Below are 15,730 nucleotides of genomic sequence, written 5' to 3'. Positions count from 1 at the left end.
GTTGATGCATGGCAAACACCATCATGATATTATAAAGTAATTATCTTTCAATTAAAATAAATTAATTAATTTAAATCTTACATTCAATTTCTAAACCTTAAAAAAAGGCATTTTTTTTCTTCCTTTTCACACCTAAACCTTTTACTGTGTTTGAGTAATCTCTTCTTTATTAGTCTGGGCAAGAGAGCAAATATGGAAATACCACCTTTCTTGTAAGTGTTGAAAATTCTAGGTACTTGGTGTCCAACCTTCTCTGTACTTGAATTTGTGAACAAGTGACTTAGGCCTCTTCAAGCAGATGTAAATTGACTGACTTTGTGTCAGAGCTAATGACAAACATGGAAGGTGCTACTGCAGCATCAGATTACCAATCTCTTTCTCTCTATGTGTGTGTGTATGTGTGTGTGTGTGTGTGTGTGTGTGTGTGTGTGTGTGTATCCATCGGGTCAGAAAGAGTCAGACACAACTGAGCGACTAAGCATAGCACATGTGCAGACTTGCTAAGTCACTTCAGTCGTGTCCAACTCTTTTGTGACCATATAGACTGTAGCCCACCAGGCTCCTCTGCCCATGGGATTCTCCAGGAAAGAACACTGGAGTGGGTTGCCATGCCCTCCTTCAGGGGACTTCCTGTCCCAGATATCAAACCGGAATCTCTTGTATCTCCTGCGTTGGCAGGCTGATTCTTTACCACTAGCACCACCTGGGAAGCCCAATATATAAACATATATTGATATATATCAATATAGCTATAGGTACCTACTCGGAGAAGGCGATGGCACCCCACTCCAGTACTCTTGCTTGGAAAATCCCATGGACGGAGGAGCCTGGTAGGCTGCAGTCCATGGGGTCACAAAGAGTCAGACACAACTACGCGACTTCACTTTCACCTTTCACTTTCATGCATTGGAGGAGGAAATGGCAACCCACTCCAATGTTCTTGCCTGGAGAATCCCAGGGACGGCGGGGCCTGGTGGGCTGCCATCTATGGGGTCGCACAGAGTCGGACACAAATGACTCGACTTAGCAGCAGCAGCAGCAGCATAGGTACCTACTATCTATCTAAATACATATTTCCATCTCCTAAAGACATCAGGTTTTCCTGGAGCAAAAGAAGCATCTTAGGATTTGCACACAGCCACAGTATAAGCGAGTTCAAAGTGCATAAGAACTAGTTTTGTTTTTTTCTGGTTAGGTTAGTTTCTTTGTTTCCATAGTTGATTCTCTATTTTCTTATTTTGTGGAATGTACAATTGTGGACATTTCTCAAAATATTTTCTTCTGCTCTACTGTTATTAAATGGTCATTTTAGCTGACAGGAGAAATCTATGCCCATTTTTCCCACTCAAAACTTGGGAATATCTAATATCTGGAGCCTGGTAGGCTGCAGTCCATGGGGTCGCCAAGAGTCGGGCACGACTGAGCGACTTCACTTTCACTTTTCACTTTCACGCATTGGAGAAGGAAATGGCAACCCACTCCAGTATTCTTGCCTGGAGAATCCCAGGGACAGAGGAGCCGAGTGGGCTGCCATCTATGGGGTCGCACAGAGTCAGACACGACTGAAGCGACTTAGCAGCAGCTGCAGCAGCAGCAGAGCTAATAAAAAATAATTGTTTATCAGTGATCCTTTTGATAGGTTACTTCTCTATGAAAGGTGTTAGAATCTTCTCTTGTGCCATCATGCCCTGAAATCTTACAAAAATATGTCTAATTGACCGTATTTTTATTCCATTTTGTTTTTATTTTTTATGCCCTTTCAACTTAAAAGCATTTGTCTTATTTCAGCTATCAAAGTTGTCCTCCATTTATGTTATCTTTGCCTGATTTTGGTATCAGGGTGATGGTGGCTTCATAGAATGAGTTTGGAAGTGTTCCTTCCCCTGAAATTTTTTGGAAGAGTTTTAGAGGATAAGCATTAGCTCTTCTCTAAATGTATGATAGAATTCTCCTGTGAAGCTATCTGGTCCTGGGCTTTTGTTTTGGGGGAGATTGTTGATCATAGCGTCCATTTCAACACTTGTAGTTGGGTTGTTAATAATTTCTATTCCTTCCTGTTCAGTCTTGGAAGATTGAACTTTTCTAAGAATCTGTCCATTTCTTCCAGGTTATCCACTTTATTGCCACATAGTTGTTCATAATAGTCTCTTATAATCCTTTGCATTTCTGCATTGTCTGTTGTAACCTCTCCTTTTTCATTTCTAATTTTGTTGATTTGATTCTTCTCTCTTTTTTTCTTGCTGAGTTTGGCTACAGGTTTGTCAATTTTGTTCATCTTCTCAAAGAACCAGCTTTTAGTTTCATTAATCTTTACTTATGACCAACCTAGATAACATTTTGAAAAGCAGAGACATTACTTTGCCAACAAAGGTTCGTCTAGTCAAGGCTATGGTTTTTCCAGCGGTCATGTATGGATGTGAGAGTTGGACTGTGAAGAAAGCTGAGCACCAAATAATTGATGCTTTTGAACTGTGGTGTTATAGAAGACTCTTGAGAGTCCCTTGGACTGCAAGGAGATCCAACCAGTCCATTCTGAAGGAGATCAGCCCTGGGTGTTCTTTGGAAGGAATGATGCTAAAGCTGAAACTCCAATACTTTGGCCACCTCATGCGAAGAGTTGACTCATTGGAAAAGACTCTGATGCTGGGAGGGATTGGGGGAAGGAGGACAAGGGGAAGACAGAGGATGAGATGGCTGGATGGCATCACCGACTCGATGGATGTGAGTTTGAGTGAACTCGGGAAGTTGGTGGTGGACAGGGAGGCCTGGCATGCTGTGATTCATGGGGTCGCAGAGTCGGACATGACTGACTGAACTGAACTGAACTGAACTGAATCTTTACTATTATTTCTTTCATTTATTTCTGCTCAGATATTTATGATTTCTTTCCTTCTACTAATTTTGGGCAATTTTTGTTTTTCTTTTTCCAGTTGTTTTAGGTGTAAAGTTATGTTCTCTATTCAATGTTTTTCTTGTTTCTTGAGGTAGGATTGTATTGCTATAAACTTCCCTCTTAGAACTGCTTTTCTGCATCTCATAGGTTTTGAGCAGTCATGTTTTCATTTACATTTGTTTCTAGAAATTTTTTTTATTTCCCTTTTGATTTCTTCAGTAACCTGTTGCTTATTTGAAAACGTGTTGTTTAATATTCATGTGTTTGTGTTTCTCACAGTTTTTTCATGTAATTGATATCTAGTCTCACAGCATTGTGGTCAGAGAAGATTCTTGATAGGATTTCAATTTTCTTAAATTTACTGATATTTGATTTGTGACCCAAGATATGGTCTATCCTGGAGAATGTGCACTTGAGAAGAAGGTGTATTCTTCTGCATTTGGATGGAATATCAAGAAGGTATCAATGAGATCCATCTCATCTAATGTATCATTTAATGTGTTTCCTTATTAATTTTCTGTTTTGATGATCTGTCCGTTGGTGTGAGTCAGGTGTTAAAGTCCCCTACTATTATTGTGATACTGTCAAATTTTCCTTTTGTGTCTGTTAGTGTTTGTCTTATGTATTGCTGCTGCTGCTGCTAAGTCGCTTCAGTCATGTACGACTCTGTGCAACTCCGTAGACGGCAGCCCACCAGGCTGCCCCATCCCTGAGGTTCTCCAGGCAAGAATACTGGAGTGGGTTGCCATTTCCTTCTCCAGTGCATGAAAGTGAAAAGTGAAAGTGAAGTCGCTCAGTCGTGTCCGAATCTTGGCAACCCCATGGACTGCAGCCTACCAGGCACCTCCATCCATGGGATTTTCCAGGCAAGACTACTGGAGTGAGGTGCCATCGCCTTCTCCACTTATGTATTGAGGTGCTTCTATGTTGGGTGCATAGATATTTACATTTGAGGGAGACAAATGTCTTCCTCTTGGATTGATCCCTTGATCATTATGCAGTGTCCTTCCTTATCTCTTGTAATCTTCTTTATTTTAAGATCTATTTTGTCTGTTTTGAGGATTGCTACTCCAACTTTCTTTTGCTTTATTGACTATGCCAAAGCCTTTGACTGTGTGGATCACAATAAACTGTGGAAAATTCTGAAAGAGATGGGAATACCAGACCACCTGATCTGCCTCTTGAGAAATTTGTATGCAGGTCAGGAAGCAACAGTTAGAACTGGACATGGAACAACAGACTGGTTCCAAATAGGAAAAGGAGTTTGTCAAGGCTGTATATTGTCACCCTGTTTATTTAACTTATATGTAGAGTGCATCATGAGAAATGCTGGACTGGAAGAAACACGAGCTGGAATCAAGATTGCTGGGAGAAATATCAATAACCTCAGATATGCAGATAACACCACCCTTACAGCAGAAAGTGAAGAGGAACTCAAAAGCCTCTTGATGAAAGTGAAAGTGGAAAGTGAAAAAGTTGGCTTAAAGCTCAACATTCAGAAAATGAAGATCATGGCATACGGTCCCACCACTTCATGGGAAATAGATGGGGAAACAGTGGAAACAGTGTCAGACTTTATTTTTCTGGGCTCCAAAATCACTGCAGATGGTGACTACAGCCATGAAATTAAAAGACGCTTACTCCTTGGAAGGAAAGTTATGACCAACCTAGATAGCATAGTCAAAAGCTGAGACATTACTTTGCCAACAAAGGTCTGTCTAGTCAAGACTATGGTTTTTCCTGTGGTCATGTATGGATGTGAGAGTTGGACTGTGAAGAAGGCTGAGCACTGAAGAATTGAGGCTTTTGAACTGTGGTGTTGGAGAAGACTCTTGAGAGTCCCTTGGACTGCAAGGAGATCCAACCAGTCCATTCTGAAGGAGATCAGCCCTGAGATTTCTTTGGAGGGAATGATGCTGAAGCTGAAACTCCAGTACTTTGGCCACCTCATGCGAAGAGTTGACTCATTGGAAAAGACTCTGATGCTGGGGGCAATTGCGGGTAGGAGGAGAAGGGGACAACAGAGGATGAGATGGCTGGATGGCATCACTGACTCGATGGACGTGAGTCTGAATGAACTCCAGGAGTTGGTGGTGGACAGGGAGGCCTGGCATGCTGTGATTCATGGGGTCGCAAAGAGTTGGACACGACTGATCGACTCATCTGATCTAAGTCGCTTCAGTCGTGTCGGACTCTGTTCGACCCCATAGACGGCAGCCCACTGGGATCCCCCATCCCTGGGATCTCCAGGCAAGAACACTGGAGTGGGTTGCCATTTCTTTCTCCAATGTATGAAAGTGAAAAGTGAAAGTGAAGTAGCTGAGTCGTGTCCGACTCTTTGTGACCCCATGGACTGCATCCCACCAGGCTCCTCCATCCATGGGATTTTCCAGACAAGAATAATGAAGTGGGGTGCCATCGTCTTGATGCTGCTGCTGCTAAGTCGCTTCAGTCGTGTCCGACTCTGTGCGACCCCATAGATGGCAGCCCACCAGGCTCCCCCGTCCCTGGGATTCTCCAGGCAAGAACACTGGGGTGAGTTGCCACTGCCTTCTCCAATGCAGGAAAGTGAAAAGTGAAAGTAAAGTCGCTCAGTCGTGTCCGACTCCTAGCGACCTCATGGACTGCAGCCCACCAGGATCGTCCGTCCATGGGATTTGCCAGGCAAGAGTACTGGAGTGGGGTGCCATTGCCTTAAGTCATGATAAAAACTGAGTTTCCAGAGGTAACCGGTACTTTGAAAAAGCAAGACTCCTTTGTGCCACAGAAAGAAGAATGAGTTGTATTAGAGTGGAACCTTGAGCTTATGGAATCCAAATCTTTTGTAATAGATTGCAAGAAATGGTTGGGCATTACCTTAGAGGGATATATTATCTTTCTTACATCAGATAGTAAAGAAACTTGCTCTCTGCTTCTAAGGTAGACTCTATCTTCCAAAGCTGTTTTCATCACACCAGCATCTTTGAAGAGATGGTCCAGAATAAAGGCCCTCACGCCTCTGCTCTCAAGGCATGCAGACACATAAAGCATAACTGATTCCCAGCAGTGTTTTGACCTAAACAATAGAATAGTTTCCTGCTGAAACAGATTGAAAACAAGTACCCATTGGGCCCCTTACAGCAAGAAGGCCTGGACTTAAAATTAATACAGACTTAGCAATCCATCTGGACCCTTGCCCCAGACCAAGGCTTTGATAGTTTTGCTATACCACTTCAAAAAGATAAAAAGTCATGTTAAAATATAAACCTTTCATGAAAATAACAGAAGAACCAAGATATTTGCCCTAAAAGGCTTATTTACACCCTCATATTAATGTTCTACCATCTTGAGCTTTAACCATACCTATGAACAATTGTCTTCATGGGATCCATTAAAGTGTGACAAGAAGAAAGGATTCCTCCAGAAGCTAGCTTTTTTGCTCTGGCTTTCAAGAGTACCTCAGTTTTGTCTTTGTACCATCAGTACAGTCCAGTTGCTCAGCCATGTCTGACTCTGCCACTCCATGGACTGCAGCACGCCAGGCCTCCCTGTCCATCACCAACTCCCGGACCCATGTCCCGGACCCTCAAACCCATGTCCATTGAATTGGTGATGCCATCCAACCATCTCATCCTCCGTCGTCCCCTTCTCCTCCTGCCCTCAATCTTTCCCAGCATCAGGGTCTTTCCAAACGAGTCAGCTCTTCCCATCAGGTGGCCAAAGTACTGGAGTTTCAGCTTCAGCATCATTCCTTCCAATGAACAACCAGGACTGATCTCCTTTAGGATGAACTGGTTGAATCTCCTTGCAGTCCAAGGGACTCTCAAGAGTCTTCTCCAACACCACAGTTCAAAAGCATCAGTTCCTCAGTGCTCAGCTTTCTTTATAGTCCAACTCTCACATCCATACATGACTAAAGGAAAAACCATAGCTTTGACTAGATGGACCTTTGTTGGCAAACTAATGTCTCTACTTTTTAATATGCTCTCTAGGTTGGTCACAACTTTCCTTCCAAGGTGTAAGTGTCTTAAGTTCGTGGCTGCAGTCACCATCTGCAGTGATTTTGGAGCCCAGAAAAACAGTCTGACACTGTTTCCACTTTTTCCCCATCTATTTCCCATGAACTGATGGGACTGGATGCCATGATCTTTGTTTTCTGAATGTTGAGCTTTAAGCCAGGCTTTTCACTCTCCTCTTTCATTTTCTTCAAAAGTCTCTTTAGTTCTTCTTCACTTTCTGCCATAAGCGTGGTGTCATCTGCATATCTGAGGTTATTGATATTTCTCCCAGCAATCTTTGTACCATATATCTGGACAAATGCATTATATCCTCTGATTTCTTAGTGTCTTAAAAATAGGAATTCTCTCGGCCACAACGTTCTTAATCACTCAATCATGTCAAATTCTTTGCTACCCAATGAACTGTAGCCTGCCAGGCTCCTCTGTTCCTGGGATTTGATTTTTTCAGTCAAGAATACTGGAGGGGGTTGCCATTTCCTCCTCCAGGGAATCTTCCCAACCCAGGGATGGAACCTGCGTCTCCTGTGTCTACTGCATTAGTAGATGAATTATTTACCACAGAGCCACTTGTGAAGCCTCTATCTGTCAGAAATGTGTGCTAAAAGCCTGTTTAGAAATAATTTACTAAAATTAAAGAAAAAATGCATTTCAGAACAATAAGTGATCTGTAATGAAAGACATGTTTTTAAAACTTGTACTGGCAATAAAATTACATTTACTTTCAATATATCACAATATGAAAAATGACATTAAAATAACATTTTATCCTGCTTATATAACATTTCATTCCACTGAGATAAACACATTGTTGTTGAAGTTCCACTCTCTTTTAACCATACAGAAAGTAAAATTTTATGGGAATTCCATAAACTTGGCTGCATCTCAGAATGGAATATTGATTTCATATCAGTATATGGCTAAGATTAAATATATTATGCTTTAGTGAATCATATTGCAAACTTCGAAAAGAACAATAAAACCTAATTTAGTTTTCTGAACAAAATATACAATAAATTCAATGATATGATTTGATGTTTATGCACAAAAAGAACTTACAACATTCATGGTTTTGCATTGTTTTTTTGTTTTTTTTGTTTTTTTCAAAAATAAAACTGTAAACCAACCCACAAAGAGAATTACAGGATTTCAGAAAAGAGGAAGCACTTCAGTTTTCCTAATTCAGCCACACTGCTTTGTAACAAGGACCAGAAAAGCCAAGACTGGGCCATGGTCACCAGACAGGGATATGGTAAAATTAAGACAATAATCCATTTTCTTTTAACTCCTAATGAATTCTCTTTCCACTGCACCAAGAAGTTTGTTTCATAACTAGTGAATTTAAACGGTTTTGGCTCCACTTTCAAAAAAAGTAAGGGTAAAGGGAAAGGTTTTCTAAGTTACAAATATGGTGAGGTGAAACAGTAGAAAGAAATAAAGTGAAGTCGCTCAGTCGTGTCCGACTCTTTGTGACCCCGTGGACTGTAGCCCACCGGGCTCCTCTGTCCGTGGGATTCTCCAGGCAAGAATACTGGAGTGGGTTTCCATTTCCTTCTCCAGGGGATCTTCCGGACCCAGGGATAGAACATAGGTCTCCCGCATTGCAGGCAGACGCTTTAACCTCTGATCCACCAGAACAGACCCCCAAAAAGAGAGCCGTGGATATCCGGAGTGGATATCTTCCCAACACAGGGATCGAATCCAAGTCTCCCGCATTGCGGGTGGTGGTTTCTTCACCAGCTGAGCCACAACAGAAAGCCATAAACTCAACCAGACGACGAGGATGGGATTCAAACCCACACGTGCAGGAGCACAATGGATTAGCAGTCCATCACCTTAACCACTCAGCCACCTCATCGCACAGTAGTGTAGCTATCAAAAGTGAAAACATAAACAAAGAAGAAAATAATGCCATTTGCAGCGACATGGATGGGCCTAGAGATTGTCGTACTGAGTGAAGTCAGTCAGAGAAAGACAAATTTCATGATATCGCTTATATGTGGAATATAAGAAAAGGGCACAGATAAACTCATTTTAAAAAGAGGTAGAGTCACAAATGTAGAAAACAAACTTATGGTTACTATGGAGTTAGAGGAGGTGGAATAAATTGGGAGATTGAGACCGACCTATACACACTACTGTGTATAAATTGATAACTAGTAAGAACCTGCTCCATAATACAGGAAACTCTACTCACTAATCTGTAATAGCCTATATAGGAAAAGAATTTTTAATAAAAGAGTGGATATATGTATATGTATAACTGATTTACTTTGCTGTACACCTGAAACTAACACAATGTTGCAAATCAATTATAATCTAAAGAAAGTAGGAACATAGGACACCATATGCTTCCTGAAACAGCATACTAGGGTCTAAGGCAGAACAATACGGGGTTTCACAGTGCATCTATTTTAAAACAAAACATAAGAATTGTCAATAGACATCCTCTTGCTACATTATTTATACAGGTCTTCTAATGTAAAGAGTGCTTCTCCTTAATACAAGCAGGAGAAGTAGTGTTCCCCACATTAAAAATTAAGATGAGATTCAAAGAGGTGAAAGACATACCAACACAACCAGAGTTAGTATATGCATGGAAAATCTAGATTTCAGGTCACCTTGTGTATAGGATTCTGGTCCTTCTTTTGCATTCAGTTCAGTTCAGTTCAGTCACTCAGTCATGTCCAACTGTTTGTGACCCCATGAATTGCAGCATGCCAGGCCTCCCTGTCCATCACTAACTCCCAGAGTCCACCCAAACCCATGTCCATCGAATTGGTGATGCCATCCAGCATATCATCCTCTGTCGTCCCCTTCTCCTCCTGCCCTCAATCTTTCCCAGCATCAAGGTCTTTTCAAATGAGTCAGCTCTTCGCATCAGGTGGCCAAAGTATCGGAGTTTCAGCTTCAACATCAGTTCTTCCAGTGAACACGAAGGACTGATATCCTTTAGGATAGTCTGGTTGGATCTCCTTGCAGTCCAGGGACTCTCAAGAGTCTTCTCCAACACCACAGTTCAAAAGTATCAATTTTTCAGTGCTCAGCTTTCTTTATAGTCCAACTCTCACATCCATACATGACCACTGGAAAAACCATAGTCTTGACTAGACGGACCTTTTTTGACAAAGTAATGTCTCTGCTTTTCAATATGCTGTCTAGGTTGGTGATAACTTTCCTTTCAAGGAGTAAGCGTCTTTTAATTTCATGGCTGCAATCACTATCTGCAGTGATTTTGGAGCCCAGAAAAATGCTGCCTCAAATGGAAAGCCATTCTCCCAAATAAAATCATTAAAATAATAACCAAAATAGTTTGTTCTAAGAAAACACAACCATTCTTAAAATTTATACTATAAAAAAATTTTTGAGCAAAAATAAATGATAATCAAAATAGATTCCTTTTTATTTTACTATATGTATATATCAATGGCTATTTAAATATCTATGATGTTACCTTATAAATGCTGTTGAGTTTGCTTTTATGTTACTATACGCCCTCTCTTATATTTGGAACTTGCTTAGATTTTCTTCATTTACCTTGTTCCAATCACAAGCCCATGGAGAAGGCAATGGCACCGCATTCTAGTACTCTTGCCTGGGAAATCCCATGGTCGGAAGAGCCTGGTAGGCTGCAGTTCATGGAGTCTCTAAGAGTTGAACACAACTGAGCCACTTCACTTTCACTTTCATTTTCACTTCACTTTCATGCATTGGAGAAGGAAACGGCAACCCACTCCAGTATTCATGCCTGGGAAATCCCATGGACAGAGGAGCCTGGTAGGCTATAGTCCATGGGATCGCAAAGAGTCAGACATGACTTAGATACTGACGTACTGAGCAATAGTTAGATTGAACGATAAGAAAGCAATGGCATTTGACTATATTTAACCACAAAAAAATGGCAGTTTAATGTACAACCTAATAATTTCCTACTGATAGCACAGTATCTCATACCACTGTCATTTTCACTTACTTGACTTCTGATGGTTTTTCTTAATTGTATTTGTCAAAATCCTATGAAAATCCCACAAAGAAATGGAACTTTAAACACAGAGAGAAAATTATTTATTGTAAATTTTTTAAAAAAATTTCTATTGATGTGTGGCAGAACCAATATTGCAATTAGCCTCCAATTAAAATAAATAAATTTAAATTAAAAAAATTTCTATGCATACAATATTTACAATATTAAAGTAATATATTTAAAGGAGTAAATCTAAGGTAGTGTTCCTTAGGGATAAAGCCTCAGCTTATTTTTGTTATATGATAGTGACATAGCCTCAGAACACGTGTCACATTTTTCTATGACTACATGAATTTCTCAAATTAAATGGCTATAATAGCCAAGTCACAGCTTTTGGGTAATTAGAAGAAAAAGTGACTTTCTTTGGAGGACATAACTTTACAAGGGCAAATGGCTTGAAGAGCAAATCCCAAGATGACTATCAGTCCCCGTACAGCTTCTTGTCCAAGTACACGTGTGCAGTGAACAACCTACACAACCATACATGGGGAACCTGTACATATTATTTGTCTAAATAAAAGATGATTTATTCTCCTTAGCTGTTATAAATTCAGTGCCTAACTATAAGGAATGAGGCAGATATTACAGCGTAAGAATATACCTAAAAACCAGTCAAAAGTTTGCTAGTCATTTATTATATAAAATTATACTAAATAAGATTCAGATAGTAAGACAATGAACTTAGTTGAAAAAAATTGCTTTTTTGTCATCTGTCCAGCATGTCTAGAAACAGATCTCACTTTTTGGTGTGTATGGTGTGGCTAAGCAGAAGGGCTTTACCTAAAACTTGGACTCAACTTCAAAGATCCCCTTTATAATGTCCTTTAGAGAAAATTTTAATTGGCAATAATGAGATTCAATAACCACCTCATTTGAAGCCAATTAAATAGGCAAGTCCCTACATTCAATTTAGCAGAAATATTGGAAAAAAAAAAAAAAAAAACTCCAGGCAGTTGTTTTTTTTACCAGAGAAGACTCAACAGAAATTCCATGGGAACTGCATAAAATCTATCTTTTTGAGAGTGGGGTAGAGAGATTTTAGTTTTGAATGCATGAGGGCAATAGTGAATAGGTACAGCTTCTTACTCCCAAGTTTTTCCAAAGAGAAAAGAAATAACTAAGTAAATAAATAGTTAAATAAGTAATTGTATAAGTATGCAGGAGCCTCAGGCATAAAAAAAGAGGGCCTGGGAATCAGCTGAAACACCATAAAGCAAGGGTTCATATCCATGACCTTGAATGTTGAAAGACTTTAAATTTTGGAAGTCCTAATGTGTTTTAAAATTAATTATTTCAATTTTATTAAAAGCAATATATCATTCAGAAACTATAAACACTTGCCTCCTGATATCAGTGTTAATCTATTTTCTTAATGATACTTAATAGCCTAATATCTCTTCAACTAAATGAGCTCTATAAACTTTAATAGTTTTTTTAAAAAGGAATTATGCTATTTAAAGAAATACTAAATATCCAGAGGAAAAGCCACCATTCCAGAAACTTTCTGTGATTTTAATTATTATACTTTATGAGGATAATGTTGTCATGCACATTTATAGCAGACAAACGAGCTTCTAAGGGAAAACTGCCTTATGTTTAATTTTAGGACTGACAGAAGGCATCTGCTTTTCTGCAAGGGAAAAACAATGCAGTCCTATCCTATGTTAATCCTGGAAGTGTTTCTATGTTTAAATTATCTTTTTATTACAAATCACAGCATTACAGAATGTTAAGTAGTAAATGAAAGTGAAAGTGTTAGGCGCTCAGTCATTTCCGACTCTTTGTGACCCCATGGACTCTAGCCCACCAGGCTCTTCTATCCATGGGATTTTTCCAGACAGGAATACTGGACTGGACTGCCATTTCCTTCTCCAGGGGATCTTCCCGACCCAGAGATCGAACCCAGGTCTCTCGCATTGCAGGCAGACTCTTTATGATCTGAGCTACCAGATCCTTTGCAATAAAAAGTATATGTAGGGGAAAACTAATTTCAAATGACTTTGAGTAGGGATGTCTGGTTATTACATTCTAGGCTTTCTAGAAGGATTACAGTCCACTTACTAATATTCTGATACAAAAAGAACTGAATATTCAAACTAACTTTGTTCTTTCCTGAAACCATATACTAAGGGACAAACTTTCAGTCCAGGAAAAATTTTAGGAAGCTAGGAAAAGGAAGATGGGTATAATAAATAGTGTTAGAAACATAACCATGCCTAAGAAATGATTTTACATTTTTAATAAATAAAGCAAAACAGTCTATGTAAATAAATGTTTGTGTTTCTAGATCAAGTTCATTAAAACAAGGAGGAAGCCTAAAATAATTCCAAATTACAAGTTTAAAAGTATTTATAAAACTGCATGTGGAGAAGGTCAATCATTTGCTAGCAACCAATGTGGAGGTCCATTCTGGAGATCAGCCCTGGGATTTCTTTGGAAGGAATGATGCTAAAGCTGAAACTCCAGTACTTTGGCCACCCCATGCGAAGAGTTGACTCATTGGAAAAGACTCTGATGCTGGGAGGGATTGGGGGCAGGAGGAGAAGGGGACGACAGAGGATGAGATGGCTGGATGGCATCACTGACTCGATGGACGTGAGTCTGAGTGAAATCAGGGAGTTGGTGATGGACAGGGAGGCCTGGTGTGCTGCGATTCATGGGGTCGCAAAGAGTCGGACACAACTGAGCGACTGAACTGAACTGAACTGAACTGAATGTGGAGGTTGTACCACGGGCTCCAGCTCTCACATCCTTTCCCTCTAAGGACTGCCAGGAAGGAAAACACCTACCCTAATCTCTATGGCCAGCAGATGGCTCAGCCTGGTCTGAACACCTGCCCCAGAGAGGTTCTCCGGAAGAAGCTTGTCATCCCATCTCTTCTGTCCCCTTGAGCCGCTCCAATGTCCAGCCCACAGCTGCTCCCTGGCCAGAAGGTGGTGGAGAATAGCAGGGGGACCCCCACTTCTCAACGTGTTTCTTCGCAATCCATGACTGAGACTGGACGTCCTCTGGGCAAAAGAAAGTTTGAAAATGTGTACCTGGCTCGGAAGAAGAGAAACCATTTCATCGTGACTCTCAAAGCCCTCTTCAAGTCTCAGGTAGAGAAGGAGGGTGAAGAGCACCAGCTGTGCGGGGAGATCAGCAGCCTCCCAACATCTTGCTTCTCAACAATTTCTCTAACCAGCGAAGGATCTATTTGATTCTGGGTTTGCCCCTCACCAGGTCGGGGAGAGAGGGGGAAGCTCAACAAGGAGCTGCGGAAGGGCGGCACTTCTGTGGAGCAGCGAATAGCCAGGAGCTGGCAGATGCTCTGATGTACTGCTGCGGCAAACAGGTGATTCGCAGAGACTTAAAGCCGAGAATCTGCTCTTGCGGCTCCAAAGAGAGCTGATAAGCTGGTCGGTGTGATAGCTTATGGTGAACGGTGTCGGATTCTTGATCTCCGAAGAAGATTTACCTTCGGACCAGGGACCAGGCTTGATCAGTCAAGAGCTTTTATGTAGCAGAGTTTTATTCAAGTAAGAAAAGGCACAGAGAAAGCTTCTGACATAGACATCAGAAGGGGACGGAGTGCTCCCCTTGGTAGTGTTAGCAAGGGAGTTATATACTTTTTAAATTAGCTATTATAGTAAATCAAAATAATGTCTCAAGGTTGTCAAGATCTTATTAGACCCACTCCCATAATTTATATTTTAAGATAACAGGATTAGCCAGAAGGTTTTCAGGAAGGAGAAACTGTCCTCAAGCAGGAATCATTGTTTTTATATAATCCTTGAAAGTGAAAGAAAGTGAAGCTCCTCAGTCGTGTCTGACTCTTTGCAACCCCATGGACTGTAGCCTGCCAGGCTCCTCTGTCCATGGGATTTTCTAGGCAAGAGTACTGGAGTGGGTTGTCATTTCCCTAGTTCAGAGTTTAAACTGAGTTGTTTGTTGTGTAATCATCAGTTCCGGGCTTAAAGAACAAAACGTTTTATGTTTTATGTGACTAAGACTAAGGAAGGTAGAGGGGAAAAAAAGATGTTTGTCCTTCCCTCCTCCTTGAGAATTCCAGCCCCCTATCTCCTTGGGGACCCCTGGACTTCTTATCAACCTGCCTAGGAACTGACTCTTCAGGTGCATGCCCTCTCCTTGAGGAGGAAGACAATGTTTGGCACCTGGTCCCCCTTTCTGCAGAGATGATTGAGGGGCGCGCACACAGGGAGCAGGTAGATCTGGAGTTCATTGGAGTGCTCTCCTACCAGCTGTTGGTGGACAACCTGATGTTCCTGAGTGCCTCCCACAAGGAACAAGATGTATCTGCGCATCGTCAAGGTGGTACTGAAGTTACCCGTTCTGTGCCCATGGGAGCCCAGGACCTCATCCCCAAGCTGCTTAAGCATAACCTCTCAGAACACCTGCCACTGACCCAGGTCTCTACCCACCCTTGGGTCCAGGACCATTCTCGAAGGGTGCTGTCTCTCTCTGCCCTTCAGTCTGTCCCCAGAATTGTCCCTGTCCTTTTCTCAGTCATGTCTGTATTTACGTCTGTATATTGTAATTAGGAGGAGGGGTCCCTGGCCTCTTCCACCATCTGTCTTCTACCTTTGCTTTATTTAATAAAAGCAGATGCTTTTTGTACTGAAGACAGTAAATATTTACAGGTGGAGACTGCTGTGGAGGAAGCCATGGGAGGAGTCGGAGGAGTTACCCACGCTGGGTACCAGGGTGGGCACTGCATCACCATGCCTAGGAGCACCCAGCCCTCTCACCTCTAGCCGCCACCTGGTCAGCTCCCAGCCACCCCACTCTCTATGTCTTTTCTGTCCCCTGCTCTGACTC

The 15,730-nt window shown here is 41.3% G+C and overlaps 1 non-coding gene and 1 pseudogene across 1 annotated transcript; one reads left to right on the top strand and one right to left on the bottom strand.

Annotated features, from left to right (window-relative positions):
- Positions 1-8,663: 8,663 nt before the first annotated feature.
- TRNAS-GCU (transfer RNA serine (anticodon GCU)) lies at positions 8,664-8,746 on the bottom strand. The gene has a single exon. It is a non-coding gene; the product is annotated as a tRNA-Ser (tRNA).
- Positions 8,747-11,482: 2,736 nt separating this feature from the next.
- Positions 11,483-15,453, top strand: LOC147350139 (aurora kinase B pseudogene; annotated as a pseudogene).
- Positions 15,454-15,730: the final 277 nt, after the last annotated feature.

The sequence above is a fragment of the Bos grunniens genome, chromosome 20, assembly GCF_055505025.1.
Source record: "Bos grunniens cultivar Pamir isolate PY7600 chromosome 20, Bosgru_T2T1.0, whole genome shotgun sequence".
Classification (NCBI taxonomy): Eukaryota; Metazoa; Chordata; class Mammalia; order Artiodactyla; family Bovidae; genus Bos; species Bos grunniens.
Note: the sequence above shows the minus strand (reverse complement) of the source record. Positions and strands in the feature narration are given on the sequence as shown.